Source organism: Somniosus microcephalus, chromosome 15, assembly GCF_052327205.1.
Source record: "Somniosus microcephalus isolate GS21.2 chromosome 15, FLI_Smic_1.0, whole genome shotgun sequence".
Taxonomy (NCBI): Eukaryota; Metazoa; Chordata; class Chondrichthyes; order Squaliformes; family Somniosidae; genus Somniosus; species Somniosus microcephalus.
In genome coordinates this window covers 29,408,091-29,428,975 of record NC_141001.1, presented here as the reverse complement: position 1 = coordinate 29,428,975, position 20,885 = coordinate 29,408,091, and positions in this window count along the sequence as shown.

The window sequence follows — 20,885 nt, the reverse complement described above, 5'->3', positions numbered from 1 at the left end:
AAGCTGTCCACCCTTTCCACCACAGCCCCATTGATGTGGATGGGGGTGTGACTTCCACCTTTGGACTTCCTGAAGTCCACAATGATTTCTTTTGTTTTCTTGGTGTTAAGGGCCAGGTTGTTATCGGCGCACCACTTCACAAGATGCTGGACCTCCTCCCTGTAGGCTGACTCATCATTGTTGGTGATCTGGCCTACTACCGTGGTGTCAGCCGCAAACTTGATGATGGTGTTGGAACCATGAACAGCCACACAGTCGTGGGTGAAGAGGGAGTAGAGGAGGGGGCTCAGCACACATCCTTGTGGGGCCCCCATGTTCAGGGTCAGGGGGGGAGGTGTGGTTACCTAATTTGACAGACTGGGGCCTGTTTGTTAGGAAGTCCAGGGTCCAGTTGCAGAGGGAAGTGTTCAGGCCAAGAGTTTGGAGTTTGGTGGCCAGATTGTTGGGGACGATAGTGTTGAATGCAGAGCTGTAGTCTATAAACAGCATTCTGATGTAGGTCTCCTTACCATCTAGGTGATTCAGTGGAGGAGAAGCATCCGGGAAGGCGCCGAACAAATCGAGTCTCTTCGCCAGGAGCAAGCGGAGGCCAAGCGCAGGCAGCGCAAGGAGCGCACGTCAACCGAAGATCCCCACCCACCCGCCCCTTCAACCACCGTCTGCCCCACCTGTGACAGAGACTGTAGGTTCTGCATTGGACTCATCAGTCACCTGCAAACTCATTTCTAATGTGGAAGCAAGTCATCCTCAGTCCCGAGGGACTGCTTAAGAAGAAGAAGTATATATCTGAGTGTTATCAGCAGTGTGTTTATATCTGTGTCCTATCAGCAGTGTGGATGTATCTGTGTGTTATCAGGAGTGTGTATATATCTGTGCCCTATCAGCAGTGTGTGCTCAGGCCAACATCGATCAGCTCCGAAGGACGGGTCACATTGGTCGCATGCCCAATACAAGACTCCCAAAACAAGCGCTCTACTCGGTGCTCCAGCACGGCAAGAGAGCCCCAGGTGGGCAGAGGAAACGCTTCAAGGGCAGCCTCAAAGCCTCCTTGAAATAGTGTAACATCCCCACCAACACCTGGGAATCCCTGGCCCAAGACCGCACAAAGTGGAGGAGAAGCAGCCGGGAAGGCGCCAAACACATCGAGTCTCTTCGCCAGGAGCAAGCAGAAGCCAAGCGCAGGCAGTGCAAGAAGTGCACGTCAACCGAAGATCCCCACCCACCCGCCCCTTCAACCACCGTCTGCCCCACATGTGACAGAGACTGTAGGTTCCGCATTGGACTCATTAGTCACCTGCAAACTCATTTCTAATGTGGAAGCAAGTCATCCTCAGTACCAAGGGACTGCCTAAGAAGAAGTATATATCTGTGTCCAATCAGCAGTGTGTATATATCTGTGTCCTATCAGCAGTGTGTATATATCTGTGTCCTATCAGCAGTGAGTATATAACTGTGTGTGTTATCAGCAGTGTCTATATATCTGTGTGCTGTGAGCAGTGTGTATATATCTGTGTCCTATCAGCAGTGTGTATATATCTGTGTCCTATCAGCAGTGTGCATATAACTGTGTGTGTTATCAGCAGTGTCTATATATCTGTGTGCTGTGAGCAGTGTGTATATATCTGTGTCCTATCAGCAGTGTGTATTTATATCTGTGTCCTATCAGCAGTGTGTATATATCTGTGTGTTATCAGCAGTGTGTATATATCTGAGTGTTATCAGCAGTGTGTATATATCTGTGAGTTATCAGCAATGTTTACATATCTGTGTCCTATCACCAGTGAGTATATAACTCTGTGTTAACAGCAGTGTGTATATATCTGTGTCCTTTCAGCAGTGTGTACATAAATCTGTTTTATCAGCAGTTTGTATATATCTGTGTCCTATCAGCTGTGTGTATATATCTGTGTGTTATCAGCAGTGTGTATACATCTGTGTGTTATCAGCAGTGTGTATATATCTGTGTGTTATCAGCTGTGTGTATATATCTGTGTGTTATCAGCAGTGTGTGCTCAGGCCAACATCGATCAGCTCCGATGGACAGATCACATTGTCCGCATGCCCAATACAAGACTCGCAAAACAAGCGCTCTACTCGGAGCTCCGGCACGGCAAGAGAGCCCCAGGTGGGCCGAGGAAACGCTTCAAGGACACCCTCAAAGCCTCCTTGAAATAGTGTAACATCCCCATCAACACCTGGGAACCCCTGGCCCAAGACCGCACAAAGTGGAGGAGAAGCATCCGGGAAGGCGCCGAACACATCGAGTCTATTCACCATGAGCAAGCGGAAGCAAAGCGCAGGCAGCGCAAGGAGCGCACGTCGACCGAAGATCACCACCCACCCGCCCCTTCAACCACCGTCTGCCCCACCTGTGACAGAGACTGTAGGTTCCGCATTGGACTCATCAGTCACCTGCAAACTCATTTCTAATATGGAAGCAAGTCATCCTCGGTTCCGAGGGACTGCCTAAGAAGAAGTATATATCTGAGTGTTATCAGCAGTGTGTTTATATCTGTGTCCTATCAGCAGTGTGGATGTATCTGTGTGTTATCAGGACTGTGTATATATCTGTGTCCAATCATCCGTGTGTATATTTCTGTGTCCAATCAGCAGTGTTTATATATCTGTGTGCTATCAGCAGTGTGCATATATCTGTGTCCTATCAGCAGTGTGACTTTATCTGTGTCATATCAGCTGTCTGTATATACCTGTGTCCTATCAGCAGTGTGTATATATCTGTGTGTTATCAGCAGTGTGGATATATCTGTGAGTTATCAGCAGTGTGTATATATCTGTGTCCTATTATCAGTGTGTATATATCTGTGTGTTATCAGCAGTGTGGATATATCTGTGTGTTATCAGCAGTGTGTATATATCTGTGTCCTATGCGCAGTAGGGATATAACTGTGTGTTATCAGCTGTCTGTATATATCTGTGTGTTATCAGCAGTGTTTATATATCTGTGTGTTATCAGCAGTGTGTACATATCTGTGTGTTATCAGAAGTGTGTATATATCTGTGTGTTGTCAGCAGTGTGTATATCTGTGTGTTATCAACAGTGTGTATATATCTGTGTGTTATCAGCAGTGTGTATATATCTGTGTGCAATCAGCAGTGTGTATATATCTGTGTGCTCTCAGCAGTGTGTATATATCTGTGTGTTATCTGCAGTGTGTATATATCTGTGTCCTATCAGCAGTGGGTATATATCTGTGTGCTATCAGCAGTGTGTGCTCAGGCCAACATCGATCAGCTCCGATGGACGGGTCACATTGTCCGCATGCCCGATACAAGACTCCCAAAACAAGCGCTCTACTCAGAGCTCCGGCATGGCAAGAGAGCCCCAGGTGGACAGAGGAAACACTTCAAGGGCACCCTCAAAGCCTCCTTGAAATAGTGTAACATCCCCACCAACACCTGGGAATCCCTGGCCCAAGACCGCACAAAGTGGAGGAGAAGCATCCGAGAAGGCTCTGAACACATCGAGTCTCTTCGCCAGGAGCAAGCGGAAGCCAAGCGCAGGCAGCGCAAGGAGCGCACGTCAACCGAAGATCCCCACCCACCCTCCCCTTCAACCACCGTCTGCCCCACCTGTGACAGAGTGTGTAGGTTCCGCATTGGACTCATCAGTCACCTGCAAACACATTTCTAATGTGGAAGCAAGTCGTCCTCAGTTCCGAGGGACTGCCTAAGAAGAAGAAGTATATATCTGAGTGTTAACAGCAGTGTGTTTATATCTGTGTCCTATCAGCAGTGTGGATATATCTGTGAGTTATCAGCAGTGTGTATATATCTGTGTGTTATCAACAGTGTTTATATATCTGTGTGTTATCAGCAGTGTGTATATATCTGTGTGTTATCAACAGTGTGTATATATCTGTGTGTTATCAGCAGTGTGTATATATCTGTGTGCAATCAGCAGTGTGTATATATCTGTGTGTTATCAGGAGTGTGTATATATCTGTGTGCTATCAGCAGTGTGTATATATCTATGTCCTATCAGCAGTGTAGATATATATGTGTGTTATCAGGAGGGTGTATATATTGTAGGGGAGCATCCTTTACCTGGTTTACGGTAATTCACCTGGTCAGGCAGCTTTCTGTTGCTGCACTCTGACCAATCCCAATCAGCGGTTTCAAATCGCTAAACCCACCCTTCCAGTTCTGACTGGAGGAACTTATAATTAATGATATATTAAAACGGACAAATGGTCTGGATGTGAGAAATTCAAATTTTATTAAACTAAAGAAACTACACCACACGATTAAAGTAATCATGGTAAAATTTCTTAAATAGGGGAGGGAAAGAAACGTACACAACGAGGGAAAAATGACTAAAATAACAATTCTTAACAAAATCCCCACTTTACCCCCACCCCTAAGCCTACCCTAAGTTGCCTTGTGGAAGGCCAGAAAAATATATGCTCACCACTTGCAATGCTAGTTCCGTGCCCTGCGATCTTAGATCTTCACTGCCCAGAAGTGAAAACACCCCAGTGTTTAAAAGTAAACTGCTGGTGTTTAACTTCCACAGACAGACTCCACGCTGTAGAAGGCACACGGAGGCAAGCCGGAGAGAGAGAACGAGAGGGAGGCCTCTGAGAAGCTATCTCTATATACTCCAATTTTAGGGCCGAAATGTTCCCAGCCACATCCGGAGTTTTCTGGGCTAAAACAAAGGGATCCAAACCGTCCCCTTGTCTGGGATGGGTTTGAATAAAGTTGCCATTGTCTGTGATGGCTGTCGATAAAACTGCAGGGGTTTTGAATGTGTCTTCATTCTGGGGCTGAAATGTTCCCGCCCACATCCGGAGTTTTCTGGGCTAAAACAAAGGGATCCAAACCGTCCCCATTGTCTAGAAATGGGTGATTCAAACCCATTCATTCTTAAACTGTTCCTTTTCTTAGTCTAAAAAGTCTCTTCCATAGTTTAGGTGTGTTTCATTGTGTGTGATGGGTTTTGAATGGAGTTGGATTACTATGTAAACAGAAACCCATTCTCTTGTGGTCATTGAAACTGCAGTCAAGTGGTTTTAATCCCTTATGCAAACGTCCTTGTAAATAAACATCGATTGTCTCTGGAGGGAGGGGGGAAACTCCCCTTTTGATTGACAGAATTTGACTGCCAACTTTGATCCTCCCCCTTTTCACAGACATACACGAGCTGCCTCCAATCCCCTTTGTCCTTGGCCATGCTTTCCTGATGGCCAATTTTATCCCTGGGCAATTTACCAAACTCAAGGGTACAATTTTTAATTAAAATGTACTGTCTTAAGGTGTGCGATTTTTTACAAAGTTCTTTGATTCCGGTGTTGTCCAAGTGCTGCTTAGCTCACAGGTTCCTTTAATGCAGCCTTTTGCGGTGCTGGGCACGTTTTAAAACATTGTGCAACCCAGAGACAATTTAAATCACACAAAGTCTTTGTCCACGATGTGGATTAATATCTCCCGATCTTTGGGGGCTGAGGGGATTTTGCGAACACTTACATTCCCCCCTTGGATACTTCCAACTTGCTTGTAGTATCCTCTTGAAGAAGTGAGCAAAATTTTCTGACCCCTCACAAACAACCATCCCCTGTATTTACCTATAGATCCCTATCACTGATTCCCCGACCCGTCTATTCCCCTCAAATCCGAGAAAAAAACGTGGTACAGTAGGCATCTACAGATACATCAACTACAAAATGTTACAATAAGGGGTCTCGCACCCCTGTACCACTTGTTACATTATAACTTATACAAAATGTTGCAATCTTGGTTATACAATGTAATCAAAATGATCCCAAGCACGGAGAGGGTCCTACGCCTTTGCACAGCTTGGAACTGTAAAACAAAATACAAAAAACCTTCATTAAACATTTGAAACAAAATGCTGAAATAAACCCCGACCATCACGTGCCAATGATGGGTCACGAAATTCGAGTGGGTATTGCTCCTCCCACCCGGGCAGTAAATGTTCCGTCCACCCCCCCCCCCCCCTTTAGTGGTCTTAAACTTTTACAACATACAGAATGGATTTTTACAGAACAGTCTGATCCGCCAGCCCTGAGCCATTCCCTTGTCCCTTTGTGGAGGCGGGGTACCCCTCATGTTTCACAGACCGAGACCAGGGAGTATGGGATCGCGACTCCCAGTCCCTCCCCCTCACGTCTTCCCTCGACTGGCTGCAGAAAATGATGGGTGCCTGTGTGGCAGCTCTCACTGGCCCCACACTCAAACTTGGATCCCAGATCCGGCCACCCACTCATCCTCCACAGCCACACTTACACTCTAACCTTGCCCGTGGGCCCCGGGTGAACATAAGAACATAAGAACATAAGAAGTAGGAGCAGGAGTAGGCCATACGGCCCCTCGGGCCTGCTCCGCCATTCAATAGGATCATGGCTGATCCGAATCTAGACTCACGTCCACTTCCCAGCCCTCTCCCCGTAACCCCTAATTCCCTTATCTGCTAGGAAACTGTCTATCTCCATTTTAAATGTATTTAATGTTGCAGCTTCCACAGCTCTCTGGGGTAGCAAATTCCATAGAATTACTACCCCCTGAGTGAAGAAGTTTCTCCTCATCTCAGTTTTGAAAGGGCAGCCCCTTATTCTTAGATTATGCCCCCTAGTTCTAGTCTCACCCATCAGTGGAAACATCCTCCCCGCATCCACCTGATCAAGCCCCCTCACAATCTTATATGTTTCGATAAGATCGCCTCTCATTCTTCTGAACTCCAATGAGTAGAGTCCCAACCTACTCAACCTTTCCTCATACGTCAACCCCCTCATCTCCGGAATCAACCGAGTGAACCTTCTCTGAACCGACTCGAGAGCAAGTATATCTTTTCTTAAATATGGAAACCAAAACTGCACGCAGTATTCCAGGTGTGGCCTCACCAATACCCTGTATAACTGCAGCAAGACTTCCCTGTTTTTATACTCCATCCCCCTTGCAATAAAAGCCAAGATTCCATTGGCCTTCCTGATCACCTGCTGCACCTGCATACTAACTTTTTGTGTTTCATGCACCAGGACCCCCAGATCCCTTTGTACTGTAGCACTTTGCAGTTTCTCTCCATTTAGATAATAACTTGCTCTTTGATTTTTTCAGCCAAAGTGCATAACCTCACACTTTCCAACATTATATTGCATCTGCCAAATCTCTGCCCACTCACTTAGCCTGTCTATGTCCTTTTGCAGGTTTTTTATGTCATCCTCACTCATTGCTTTCCCTCCCATCTTTGTATCTTCAGCAAACTTGGATATGTTGCACTCGGTCCCTTCCTCCAAATCGTTAATATAGATTGTAAAGAGTTGGGGTCCCAGCACTGACCCCTGTGGAACACCACTAGTTACTGATTGCCAGCCCGAGAATGAACCATTTATCCCAACTCTTTGTTTTCTGTTAGATAGCCAATCTTCCACCCATGCCAGTATGTTACCCCCAATCCCATGATTTCTTATCTTGATCAGTAATCTTTTGTGTGGAACCTTGTCAAATGCCTTTTGGAAGTCCAAATACACTACATCCACTGGTTCCCCTTTATCCACCCTGTATGTTACATCCTCAAAGAATTCGAGCAAATTTGTCAAACATGACTTCCCCTCCATAAAACCATGCTGACTCTGTCCTATTAAATTATGTTTATCCAAATGCTCTGTTACTGTTTCCTTAATAATGGACTCCAACATTTTGCCAACCACAGATGTTAGGCTAACTGGTCTATAGTTCCTCCCTTCCCCGAACACACCCACGCGACTCTTGGGTCTCCCCCTCCCCTTTACAATCTTTCCCAGGCCATCACCACCCACTCCCGGGGAACACGTCCCTATCTGACAAGGCGCCCGTGCTTCCCCACCATGACTCCTCAATAGCGAGGTCTCCCACAAGTGAAATTCGGTCAGGATAGTGCTGGGTTGGGGCCGTGTCCCCCCCAGCTGGGGCCATCTCTTCCACGTAGGATGAGTAGGCAGGTTCCTCTAGACCCTGTCTGGTTTCTCCCGAACGTCGCGGCGGGGTCTCCTCCTGGATTTGTCCAGTGGCGATGTGATCCCCAACATTCTGTATCCATATCTTCATTCGATGCCCAGCTCGGGCTGGGCAAACAGGGCTGCTCCTTTGTCCACTCTCCTGCAAAAGAACTCAAAAGGACATGCAGCCAGGTCTCTCACTGACCTGCTGCCTTAGGTGGAGATATGGTCGGGTCCCTCGACCTCGGACCAAAATACAAGCATTTGGCACACTTATAAACTTAAGCTTTAAACTTAAACTCAAAACTACTAGTTATATCAAAACTTAAAATTCAAACACCTTAATAGCAAGCTATAAACATTGGTTACTTAACACAAGCTATAATAGAAATGCCGCCCGCCTCTGGGCGGCCAGACTAACCTCTGGTGTCACTGTCGCAGATTACTGCTGCCTGCAGCGAAGCTGGACTGCCTCCTGCTTCTCGTCCCTGACAGCGTATGGCTGCTGATTGGGGACCTCTGCCCTTTGGCTTCTCCCTGGTTCGGGAGACCGCCCTACTCCACTGTAAAGTGGGTGACCATCTTATCTCGGGCTTGCGGACCCGCTGAGACCTTCTGAGGGGCGTCTCTGTGGGGGAAACTTTGGCTGACGGACCCTGAGCCTGGGTCACAGCCCTAGCTGGCTGGGAACCTTCTCCCCCTGATGCAAACAGCCCACACTGTATAATATACCTGGCAGCCTGCTGGTACTCCGTGTTTGTCTCCTTTTCCCTACCCACTCCTGTACTAGGGGCAGGTATCCCCTCACCACCCGCTGCTGCTGGTGGCTGAAAATCTTCCTCTCCAGGTCCAAAACCTGTTATCAGCTCCTTCCTTATGTCCCCTGCAAGAGCAATTGCTATCCCTTCCTCCCCAGAGTCCCACACCATAGGGGGAGCCACACTAGAAGTGGGCTGGGAAGCTTGTCCCTTTAAACAGGTGACTGCGCCTGCGCGAACCTCCTCCCCTGAGTCCCTCGACAGAGGCTGTGAAGCCTCTGCCTTCAAACAGATGACTGCACCTGCGCAAACCTCCTCCCCGGAGTCCCTTGGCAGAGGCTGTGAAGCCTCTGTCTTCAAACAGGCGACTGTGCCTGCACGGAAAAACTGAAGAGGAGCCACTGGGGTCACAGGCTGGGGAACTGCGCCTACGCGAACCTGGCGTTGGGAAACCTCTCCCATCAGGCGCGCGACTGCGCCTCTGCGAACCTGGTGTTGGGAAACCTCTCCCCTCAGACACGAGACTGCGCCTGCGTGAACCTCTTGTTCAAAAGACTGGGGAATTCCTGTCTCCAGACCAACGACTACGCATGTGCAGGCAGTCTCTTCTGTGAATGAACTCGCAGCAGCCTGCAGGTTTCTACTCTCAGGCGGCTGTTTCTCTGTTTCTGAACTAGATAACTGGTTCAAATTTAAACTTTGGCCAAAACTTAGGTCCCACTGGGGCGGGGAAGTGTCCCAATTGGTGGGCCGGACAACCTTTCCCTTGAAACAAGCCACAGTGCCTGTCTTTACAGCCTGTGAACTTGAACTTGTATGGTCAGATTTATACAATTTACATTGGTTGGCGTGGAAACACTTTGTGCACCGGGGCAGTTTTACTTCATAGACCATGGGGCTGGCCCTATCAACTATACTATAGGGTCCCATGTAGAGTGGCTCTAAACTTCCCACCCAGGCATAGTTTCTTACCATCACTTGGTCTCCTATCTCCCACTGGTGGCTCTTGCTAGGTTCGAGCAGCAGCCGGTTATTCCGATGCTGCTTCCCCATGCTGTCTGCTGCCTGCTTGGGGTTGACTTTAAACCCCTTTCTCTCCAGTCATTGTGGGGAGGCAGAGGTGGGTGAGAGGGCTGCAGCACCACTGATGGCTGTTACCTTTCCCTGATTGGCCCTGAGGAAAGATTTTATCGACTCCATGACGGACTCGACTGTATCGGGAGGAGTTTCTGTCTCTGCCTTCTGAGTTGGGGCTGCAGGGGTCCTGGCTTTATCGTCTCTCCCAGGCTTTTTACAATCCCTGCGCCAGTGGCCCTCCTCCCCGCACCTGTAACAAGTGACCTTGTTCTGGGAGGGACGGCTCCCCTCCTGGCACCACTCTTTCTTGTATTGGGCCCCAGGTTTAACCTCGCGGACCTTACCCTTTTGCTGGGGGGTCCCACTATTCCTACCATTCCTATATGCTACCGTGAACTGCCGGATTACAGTCTCTTCGGTTGCTAGGGTGTCTCGGTGGTCAAACCAAGTATCAGCCTTTGCTTTTATCTGGGGCAGGCAATTGGACACCAGGCAACGAAACAATTGGGTCCGCTGCTGCTGGTTCAGTTGTGCCCTATTTTGTCCCCCTGTACACGCACTGTTGTAGACTGGCCACAGCCTGCGCAAATGCCTGTGGGGTCTCCCCTTCCTTCTGCAGTGTTTTCCCTATGCGATCGAACGGATTGCCGTCGTTCGCACCCATGGCTTCCAGTATTTCCTCCTTTAGGTCCTCAAAACCGTTCTGCCCTCTCTTAGCCTCATCTGAAAGGGTCTGATAGAGCTTACTGTCTACAGAGAAAAGCAACATTTTGGCTTTCTCTTCATCATCACAGCTGTTAACACAGGCTGCCTGTTCTATCCCTTGGAAGTGCACTGAGGGGTCTCCCTCAAAACTCGGAGCTGTGGGCTGCGGTCTTGGGATCTCTAATTCCCTGGCCAGCTCTGTCCTGGGTGCTGCCTGTGGGGCGGTTTGGTTTGGGCAGCTGGTACTGTCCGACGGACTTCCCTTCGGACTTACGAGACATACCATCCCATTAGTCCTTAATAACTCCATACCCAAGCTCTCTATCACTCTGTTACATGGGGTATGATCTGCTCCACTAAACCTTTGGTCGCTGGCCAGCTTATAAGCTGCCTTTACATCCCTAACCATTTCCTCCTGCTCTGTTACTTCTAAGGTGACGCGAGCATTCTCTTCCTGCAGTCTCATCTCATTACTCTTAGCTTCTGTAATTTGGCACTTTAGGAACTCTATCTTGTGCCTCGCGTGGCTTTTGCCCTCGCTAGCTTCTTGGGTGAGGTGTGCGTTTTCCACCTGTAGCCTCATCTCACTGTCCCTAGCCTCTGTGACTTCCTGCACAAGGCACTCTATCTCTAAATGGCATTTCGTGACCTCTAGTGTGAGGCATGCATTTTCATCCCGCACCCTCATCCCACTATCTCTGGCCTCATTCACCTCTCTTATGAGGTGTTCTACCTCCGCCTGGCATTTTCCAAACTCTGACTCCCGATTCTTGGCCTCTTTAACCTCCTCCCGCATCCTCATCTCACCCTTCTTAACCCAGCCACCTATACCATAATAGGTCAGCTTACACGCTGCCGCTAACTTCTGCAGGGCTACCCACAGACTGAAAGCAAGAAAAGCAAGAGCTGATGCTTTCTCCAGATCCAGACCACTTATCATATCAAAAACTGCCTCCAGTCCTGCTGTGGTCGCCAATTTGTAGGGGGGCATCTTTTAACTGGTTTACGGTAATTCACCTGGTCAGGTAGCTTTTTGCTGCTGCACTCTGACCAATCCCAATCAGCGGTTTCGAATCGCTAAACCCACCCTTCCAGTTCTGACTGGAGGAACTTATAATTAATGAGATATTAAAACGGACAAATGGTCTGGCTGTGAGAAAGTCAAATTTTATTAAACTAAAGAAACTACACCACACAATTAAAGTAATCACTGTAAAATTGCTTTAATAGGAGAGGGAACGAAATGGACACAACGAGGGAAAAATGACTAAAATAACAATTCTTAACAAAATCCCCACTTTACCCCCACCCCTAAGCCTACCCTAAGTTGCCTTGTGGAAAGCCAGAAAAATATATGCTCACCACTTGCAATGCCAGCTCCGTGCCCTGCGATCTTAGATCTTCACTGCCCAGAAGTGAAAACACCCCAGTGTTTAAAAGTAAACTGCTGGTGTTTAACTTCCACAGACAGACTCCATGCTGTAGAAGGCACATGGAGGCAAGCCAGAGAGAGAGCGAGAGAGAGGCCTCCGAGAAGCTATCTCTATATACCCCAATTTTGGGGCTGAAATGTTCCCGCCCACAGCCAGAGTTTTCGGGGCTAAAACAAAGGGACCAGGTGCAGAAGGTCACGGAAGGAGCCCCGAGGAGGGGTGGTTGGTGAGAAGGTCACGGAAGGCGCCCCGGGAGGGGTGGCTGGTGAGCAGGCCCAGGCGTTGGGCTGAAGATTGTCGGACAGGAGGAATGGTGGAAATGGAATGGCGGCGCGCACAGACGCAGCGGCTTTGCTTCTCCCAGGATGGTGCTATTTACGTTTAATGTTAATGTTATTTGTACTGGGCTCATGGGAGCTTGCAAGATCACATTTTGTTGTTCATGTACTTGTGCATTGTACAATGACAATAAAGTTGAATTATTATTATTATTATTACTGTCCCCTTGTCTGGGATGGGTTTGAATAAAGTTGCCATTGTCTGTGATGGCTGTCGATAAAACTGCAGGGGTTCTGAATGTGTCTTCATTCTGGGGCCGAAATGTTCCTGCCCACATCTCCGGAGTTTTCTGGGCTAAAACAAAGGGATCCAAACTGTCCCCATTGTCTAGTAATGGGTGATTCAAACCCATTCATTCTTAAACTGTTCCTTTTCTTAGTCTAAAAAGTCTCTTCCGTAGTTTAGGTGTGTTTCATTGTGTGTGATGGGTTTTGAATGGAGTTGGATTACTATGTAAACAGAAACCCATTCTCTTGTGGTCATTGAAACCGCAGTCAAGTGGTTTTAATCCCTAGTGCAAACGTCCTTGTAAATAAACATCGATTGTCCCTGGAGGGAGGGGGGAAACTCTCCTTTTGATTGAGAGAATTTGACTGCCAACTTTGATCCTCCCCCTTTTCACAGACATACACGAGCTGCTTCCAAGCCCCTTTGTCCTTGGCCATGCTTTTCTGACGGCCATTTTTATCCCTGGGCAATTTACCAAACTCAAGGGTACAATTTTTAATAAAAATGTACTGTCTTAAGGTGTGCGATTTTTTACAAAGTTCTTTGATTCCAGTGTTGTCCAAATGCTGCTTAGCTCAGGGGCTCCTTTAACGCAGCCTTTTGTGGTTCTGGGCACGTTCTAAAACATTGTCCAACTCAGAGACAATTTAAATCACGCAAAGCCTTTGTCCATGATGTGGATTAATACTTCCTGATCTTCAGGGGCTGAGGGGATTTTGTGAACCCCTACAATATCTGTGTCATATCAGCAGTATGTATATATCTGTGAGTTATCAGCAGTGTGTATATATCTATGTCCTATGCACAGTGTGTATATATCTGCGTGTTATCAGCAGTGTGTCTATATCTGTGTCCTATGCACAGTGTGTATATATCTGTGTATTATCAGTAGTGTGTATATATCTGTGACATATCAGCAGTGTGTATATATCTGTGTATTATCAGTAGTGTGTATATATCTGTGCCCTATCAGCAGTGTGTATATATCTGAAACCTATCAGCAGTGTTTATATATCTGTGTGTTATCAGCAGTGTGTATATAGCTGTGTCCTATCAGCAGTGTGTATATATCTGTGTGTTATCAGCGGTGTGTATATATCTGTGTGTTATCTGCAGTGTGTATATATCTGTGTGTTATCAGCAGTGTGTATATATCTGTGTGCTATCAGCAGTGTGTATATATCTGTGTCCTATCAGCAGTGTGTATATATCTGTGTCCTATCAGCAGTGGGTATATATCTGTGTGCTATCAGCAGTGTGTGCTCAGGCCAACATTGATCAGCTCCGATGGAGGGGTCACATTGTCCGCATGCCCGATACAAGACTCCCAAAACAAGCGCTCTACTCGGAGCTCCGGCACGGCAAGAGAGCCCCAGGTGGGCAGAGGAAACACTTCAAGGACACCCTCAAAGCCTCCTTGAAATAGTGTAACATCCCCACCAACACCTGAGAATCCCTGGCCCAAGACCGCACAAAGTGGAGGAGAAGCATCCGAGAAGGCGCCGAACACATCGAGTCTCTTCACCAGGAGCAAGCGGAAGCCAAGCGCAGGCAGCGCAAGGAGCGCACTTCAACCGAAGATCCCCTCCCACCCTCCCCTTCAACCACTGTCTGCCCCACCTGTGACAGAGAGTGTAGGTTCCGTATTGGACTCATCAGCCACCTGCAAACACATTTCTAATGTGGAAGCAAGTCGTCCTCAGTTCCGAGGGACTGCCTAAGAAGAAGAAGTATATATCTGAATGTTATCAGCAGTGTGTTTATATCTGTGTCCTATTATCAGTGTGTATATATGTGTTATCAACAGTGTGTATATATCTGTGTGTTATCAGCAGTGTGTATATATCTGTGAGTTATCAGCAGTGTGTATATATCTGTGTGCTATCAGCAGTGTGTATATATCTGTGTGCTATCAGCAGTGTGTATATATCTGTGCTGATCAGCAGTGTGTATGTATCTGTGTGTTATCAACAGTGTGTATATATCTGTGTGTTATCAGCAGTGTGTATATATCTGTGTCCTATCAGCAGTGTGTATATACCTGTGTCCTATCAGCAGTGTGTATATATCTGAAACCTATCAGCAGTGTTTGTATATCTGTGGGTTATCAGTAGTGTGAATATATCTGTGTCCTATGAGCAGTGTGTATATAGCTGTGTCCTATCAGCAGGGTGTATATATCTGTGTCCTATCAGCAGTGTGTATATATCTGTGTCCTATGTGCAGTGTGTATATAACTGTGTCCTATCAGCAGTGTGTATATATCTGTGCCCTATCAGCAGTGTGTATATATCTGTGTGTTATCAGCAGTGTGTATATATCTGTGTGTTATCAGCGGTGTGTATATATCTGTGTCCTATCAGCAGTGTCTTTATATTTGTGCTGTCAGCAGTGTGTATATATCTGTGTCCTATGAGCAGTGTGTATATAACTGTGTCCTATCAGCAGTGTGTATATATCTGTGTCCTATCAGCAGTGTCTATGTAGCTGTGTCCTATCAGCAGTGTGTATATATCTGTGTGCTATCAGCAGTGTGTATGTATCTGTGCGCTATCAGCAGTGTTTATGTATCTGTGTGTTACAAGCAGTTTGTATATATCTGTGTGTTATCAGCAGTGTATATATCTGTGCTTTTTATAAATTTGTTTATCGGATGTGGGCGTCATTGGCAAGGCCAGCATTTATTGTTCATCCCTAATTGCCCTTGAGAAGGTGCTGGTGAGCCTCCTTCTTGAACAGCTGCAGTCCATGTGGTGAAGGTACTCCCATAATGCTTTTAGAGTGGGAGTTCCAGGATTTTGACCAAGCAACGATGAAGGATCGGGATATACCTCTAAGTCAGGATGGTGTGTAACTTGGAGGGGACCTTGGAGGTGGTGGTGTTCTCATGCGCCTGCTGCCCTTGTCCTTCTAGGTGGAAGAGGTCGCGGGCTTGGGAGGTGCTGCTGAAGAAGCCTTGGCGATTTGCTGCAGTGCATCTTGTAGATGGTACACACTGCAGCCAAGATCCGCCGGTGGTGGAGGGAGTGAATTTTTAAGGTGGTGGATTGGGTGCCAATCAAACGGGTTGCTTTGTCCTGGATGGTGTTAAGCTTCTTCAGTGTTGTTGCAGCTGCACTAATCCAGGCAAGCGGATAGTATTCCATCACACTCCTTACTTGTGCCTTGTAGATGATGGAAAGGCTTTGGGGAGTCAGGGGGTAAGACACTCACAGCAGAATACCTAGCCTCTGACCTGCTCTTGTTGCCACAGTATTTATGTGGCTGATCCAGTTAAGTTTCTGGTCAATGGTGACCTCCAGGATGTTGATGGTGGGGGATTCGGCAATGGTAATACCGTTGAATGTCAAGGGGAGGGGGTTCATCTCTCGCTTGTTGGAGATAGTTATTGCTTGGCACTTCTGAGGCATGATTGTTACCTGCCACTTATCAGCCCAAGCCTGAATGTCATCCAGGTCTTGTTGCATGCGCGCATGGACTGCTTCATCATCTGAGGAGTTGTGAATGGCGCTGAACACTGTGCAGTCATCAACAAACATCTCCATTTCTGACCTTATGTTGGAGGGAAGGTCATTGATGAAGCAGCTGAAGATGGTTGGGCCTAGGACAGTGCCTGAGGACCTCCTGCAGCGATGTCCTGGGGCTGAGATAATTGACCTTCAACAACCACAACCATGCTAGGTATGACTCCAGCCAGTGGAGCGTTTTCCCCCCGATTCCCATTGACTTCAGTTTTATGAGGGCTCCTTGATGTCACACTCGATCAAATGCTGCCTTGATGTCAAGGGCAGTCACTCTCACCTCACCTCTGGAATTCAGCTCCATTGTTCTGTTCCAACAAGGCCACCCATTCAGAGCCACCCATTCTTCTGTTTTAATAAGGTTATTTATTCAGAGTCAACAACTGCCTTATCTCAACAAGGCCAGAATTCTTTCATAAGATAGTGTATTTTTCTAAAAAGGTTATATAGCTTATTCCTTCACAGGTTTTGTCCTGTTTTTTGTAGACAGGACATACCTGGGCGGCTTTCCTCATTGTTGGATTGATGCCAGTGTTATAGTTGTACTGGAACAGCTTGGCTAGAGGCGCGGCTCATTCTGAAGCACAAGTGTTCAGCACGACAGCCAGGATTTGTCGGGGCCCATAGCCTTTGCTGTATCCAGTGCGCTCAACCGTTTCTTGATATCACATGGAGTGAATCGAATTGGCTGAAGACTGGCTTCTGTGCTGGTGGGGCCATCAGGAGGAGGCCGATATGGATAATCCACTCAGCACTTCTGGCTGAAGATGGTTGCAAACGCTTCATCCTTGTCTTTTGCATTCACTTGCTGGGCTCCCCCATCATTGAGGATGGGGATATTCATGGAGCTTCCTCCTCCTGTTAGTTGTTTAATGGTCCACCACCATTCACAACTGGATGTAGCAGGACTGCAGAGCTTTGATCTGATCCGTTGATTATGGGATTGCTTAGCTCTGTCTATAGCATGCTGCTTCTGCTTATTAGCATGCATGTAGTCCTGTGTTGCAGCTTCCCCAGGTTGGCACTGCATTGTTAGGCATGCCTGGTGCTGCTCCTGGCATGTTCTTTTAAACTCCTTATTGAACCAGGGTTGGTCCCATGGCTTGATGGTAATGGTAGAATCTGGGATATGCCGGGCCATGAGGTTAAAGATTGTGGTGGAATACAATTTAGCAACTGCTGATAGCCCACAGCACCTCATAGATGCCCAGTTTTGAGCTGCTAGATCTGTTCTGAATCTATCCCATTTAGCACGGTGGTAGTGCCACAGCACACAATGGAGGGTGTCCTCCGTGTGGAGGTAGACTTCATCTCCACAATGACCGTGCGGTGGTCATTGATACCAATACTGTCATGGACAGATGCATCTGCGACAGGTACATTGGTGAGGCCAAGGTTGGTTCTTATCACCTGTCGCAGGCCCAGATGGCAGCTATGTCCTTCAGGACATGGCCATCTCGGTCAGTAGTAATGCTACCGAGCCACTCTTGGTGATGGACATTGAAGTCCACCACCCAGAGTATATTCTGTGCCCTTGATACTCTCAGTGCTTCTTCCAAGTGGTGTTCAACATGAAGGAGGGTGGTAGATGGTAATCAGCAGGAGGTTCCCTTGCCCATGCTTGACCTGAAGCCATGAGACTTCATGACGTCCGGAGTCAATGTTGAGGACTCCCAGGGCTACTCATTCCCGACTGTATACCACTGTGCCGCCACCCATGGTGGGTCTGTCCTGCTGGTGGGCCAGGATATGCCCAGGGATGGTGATGGAGGAGTTTCAGACTTTGGCTGAAAGGTATAATTCTGTGAGTATGACTATCTCAGGCTGTTGCTTGCCTAGTCTGTGGGGCAACTCTCCCATTTCTTGACATTGCAGGGTTGACTGGGCTGGGTGAGTCATTTTCGTGTCCATAGTCGGTGCTGAGTGGTCTGTCCAGTTTTATTCTAACTTTTTCATAGCCATTTTTTACAGTGACTTGCTAGGCCATTTCAGAGGGCAGTTAAGAGTCAACCACATTGCTGTGGGTCTGGAGTCACATATAGGCCAGACCAGGTTAGAATCACAGATTTCCTTCCCTGAAGGAAACCAAATGGGTTTTTACTACAAACCGATAGTTTCATGGTCACCATTACTGATACTAGCTTTTTATTCCAGAGATATTTTAATTAATTGAATTAAAATGTAGGACTTCAACTCACGTCTCCAGATGATTAGTACAGGCCACTGGATTAATAGTCCAGTAACATAACCATTATGCTACCATTCCCTGTGTGTATATCGGTGTCCTATCAGCAGTGTGTATATATCTGTGTGTTATCAGCAGTGTCTATATATCTGTGTCCTATCAGCAGTGTGTATATATCTGTGGGTTATCAGCAGTGTTTATATATCTGTGTGCTATCAGCAGTGTGTATATATCTGTGTGTTATCGGCAGTGTGTATATATCTGTGTGCTGTCAGCAGTGTGTATATATCTGTGTGTTATCGGCAGTGTTTATATATCTGTGTGCTATCAGCAGTGTGTATATATCTGTGTCCTATCAGCAGTGTGTATATATCTGTGTCCTATCAGCAGTGTGTATATATCTGTGTCCTATCGGCAGTGTGTATATATCTGTGTGCTATCAGCAGTGTGTATATATCTGTGTCCTATCAGCAGTGTGTATATATCTGTGTCCTATCAGCAGTGTGTATATATCTATGTGTTATCGGCAGTGTGTATATATCTGTGTGCTGTCAGCAGTGTGTATATATCTGTGTCCTATCAGCAGTGTGTATATATCTGTGTGTTATCAGCAGTGTGTATATATCTGTGTTTTATCAGCAGTGTGTATATATCTGTGTTTTATCAGCAGTGTGTATATATCTGTATCCTATCAGCAGTGTCTATATATCTGTGTGCTATCAGCTGTGTGTATATATCTGTATCCTATCAGCAGTGAGTATATATTTGTGGGTTATCAGCAGTGTGTATATATCTGTGTGTTTTCGGCAGTGTTTATATATCTGTGTGCTATCAGCAGTGTGTATATATCTGTGTGTTATCAGCAGTGTGTATATATCTGTGTGCTATCAGCAGTGTGTATATATCTGTATCCTATCAGCAGTGTGTATATATCTGTGTGCTATCAGCAGTGTGTATATATCTGTGTTTTATCAGCAGTGTGTATATATCTGTGTCCTATCAGCAGTGTGTATATATCTGTGTTATCAGCAGTGTGTATATATCTGTGCTTTATCAGCAGTGTGTATATATCTGTGTGTTATCAGCAGTGTGTATATATCTGTGTGTTATCAGCAGTGTGTGTATATCTGTGTCCTATCAGCAGTGTGTATATATCTGTGTGCTATCAGCAGTGTGTATATATCTGTGTGCTATCAGCAGTGTGTATATATCTGTGTTATCAGCAGTGTGTATATATCTGTGTGCTATCAGCAGTGTGTATATATCTGTGTGTTATCAGCAGTGTGTATATATCTGTGTTTTATCAGCAGTGTGTATATATCTGTGTGCTATCAGCTGTGTGTATATATCTGTATCCTATCAGCAGTGTGTATATATCTGTGGGTTATCAGCAGTGTGTATATATCTGTGTGTTCTCAGCAGTGTGTATATATCTGTATCGTATCAGCAGTGTCTATATATCTGTGTGCTATCAGCTGTGTGTATATATCTGTACCCTATCAGCAGTGTCTATATATCTGTGTGTTATCAGCAGTGTGTATATATCTGTGTGCTATCAGCAGTGTGTATATATCTGAAACCTATCAGCAGTGTGTATATATCTGTGTTTTGTCAGCAGTGTGTATATATCTGTGTTTTATCAGCAGTGTGTATATATCTGTGTCCTATCAGCTGTGTGTATATATCTGTGTCTTATCAGCAGTGTGTATATATCTGTGTGTTATCAGCAGTGTGTGTATATCTGTGTCCTATCAGCAGTGTGTATATATCTGTGTGCTATCAGCAGTGTGTATATATCTGTGTTTTATCAGCAGTGTGTATATATCTGTGTGTTATCAGCAGTGTGTATATATCTGTGTGCTATCAGCAGTGTGTATATATCTGTGTGCTATCAGCAGTGTGTATATATCTGTGTTTTATCAGCAGTGTGTATATATCTGTGTGTTATCAGCAGTGTGTATATATCTGTGTTTTATCAGCAGTGTGTATATATCTGTATCGTATCAGCAGTGTCTATATATCTGTGTGCTATCAGCTGTGTGTATATATCTGTACCCTATCAGCAGTGTCTATATATCTGTGTGTTATCAGCAGTGTGTATATATCTGTGTGCTATCAGCAGTGTGTATATATCTGAAACCTATCAGCAGTGTGTATATATCTGTGTTTTGTCAGCAGTGTGTATATATCTGTGTTTTATCAGCAGTGTGTATATATCTGTGTCCTATCAGCTGTGTGTATATATCTGTGTCTTATCAGCAGTGTGTATATATCTGTGTGTTATCAGCAGTGTGTGTATATCTGTGTCCTATCAGCAGTGTGTATATATCTGTGTGCTATCAGCAGTGTGTATATATCTGTGTTTTATCAGCAGTGTGTATATATCTGTGTGTTATCAGCAGTGTGTATATATCTGTGTGCTATCAGCAGTGTGTATATATCTGTGTGCTATCAGCAGTGTGTATATATCTGTGTTTTATCAGCAGTGTGTATATATCTGTGTGTTATCAGCAGTGTGTATATATCTGTGTTTTATCAGCAGTGTGTATATATCTGTATCGTATCAGCAGTGTCTATATATCTGTGTGCTATCAGCTGTGTGTATATATCTGTATCCTATCAGCAGTGTGTATATATCTGTGGGTTATCAGCAGTGTGTATATATCTGTGTGTTCTCAGCAGTG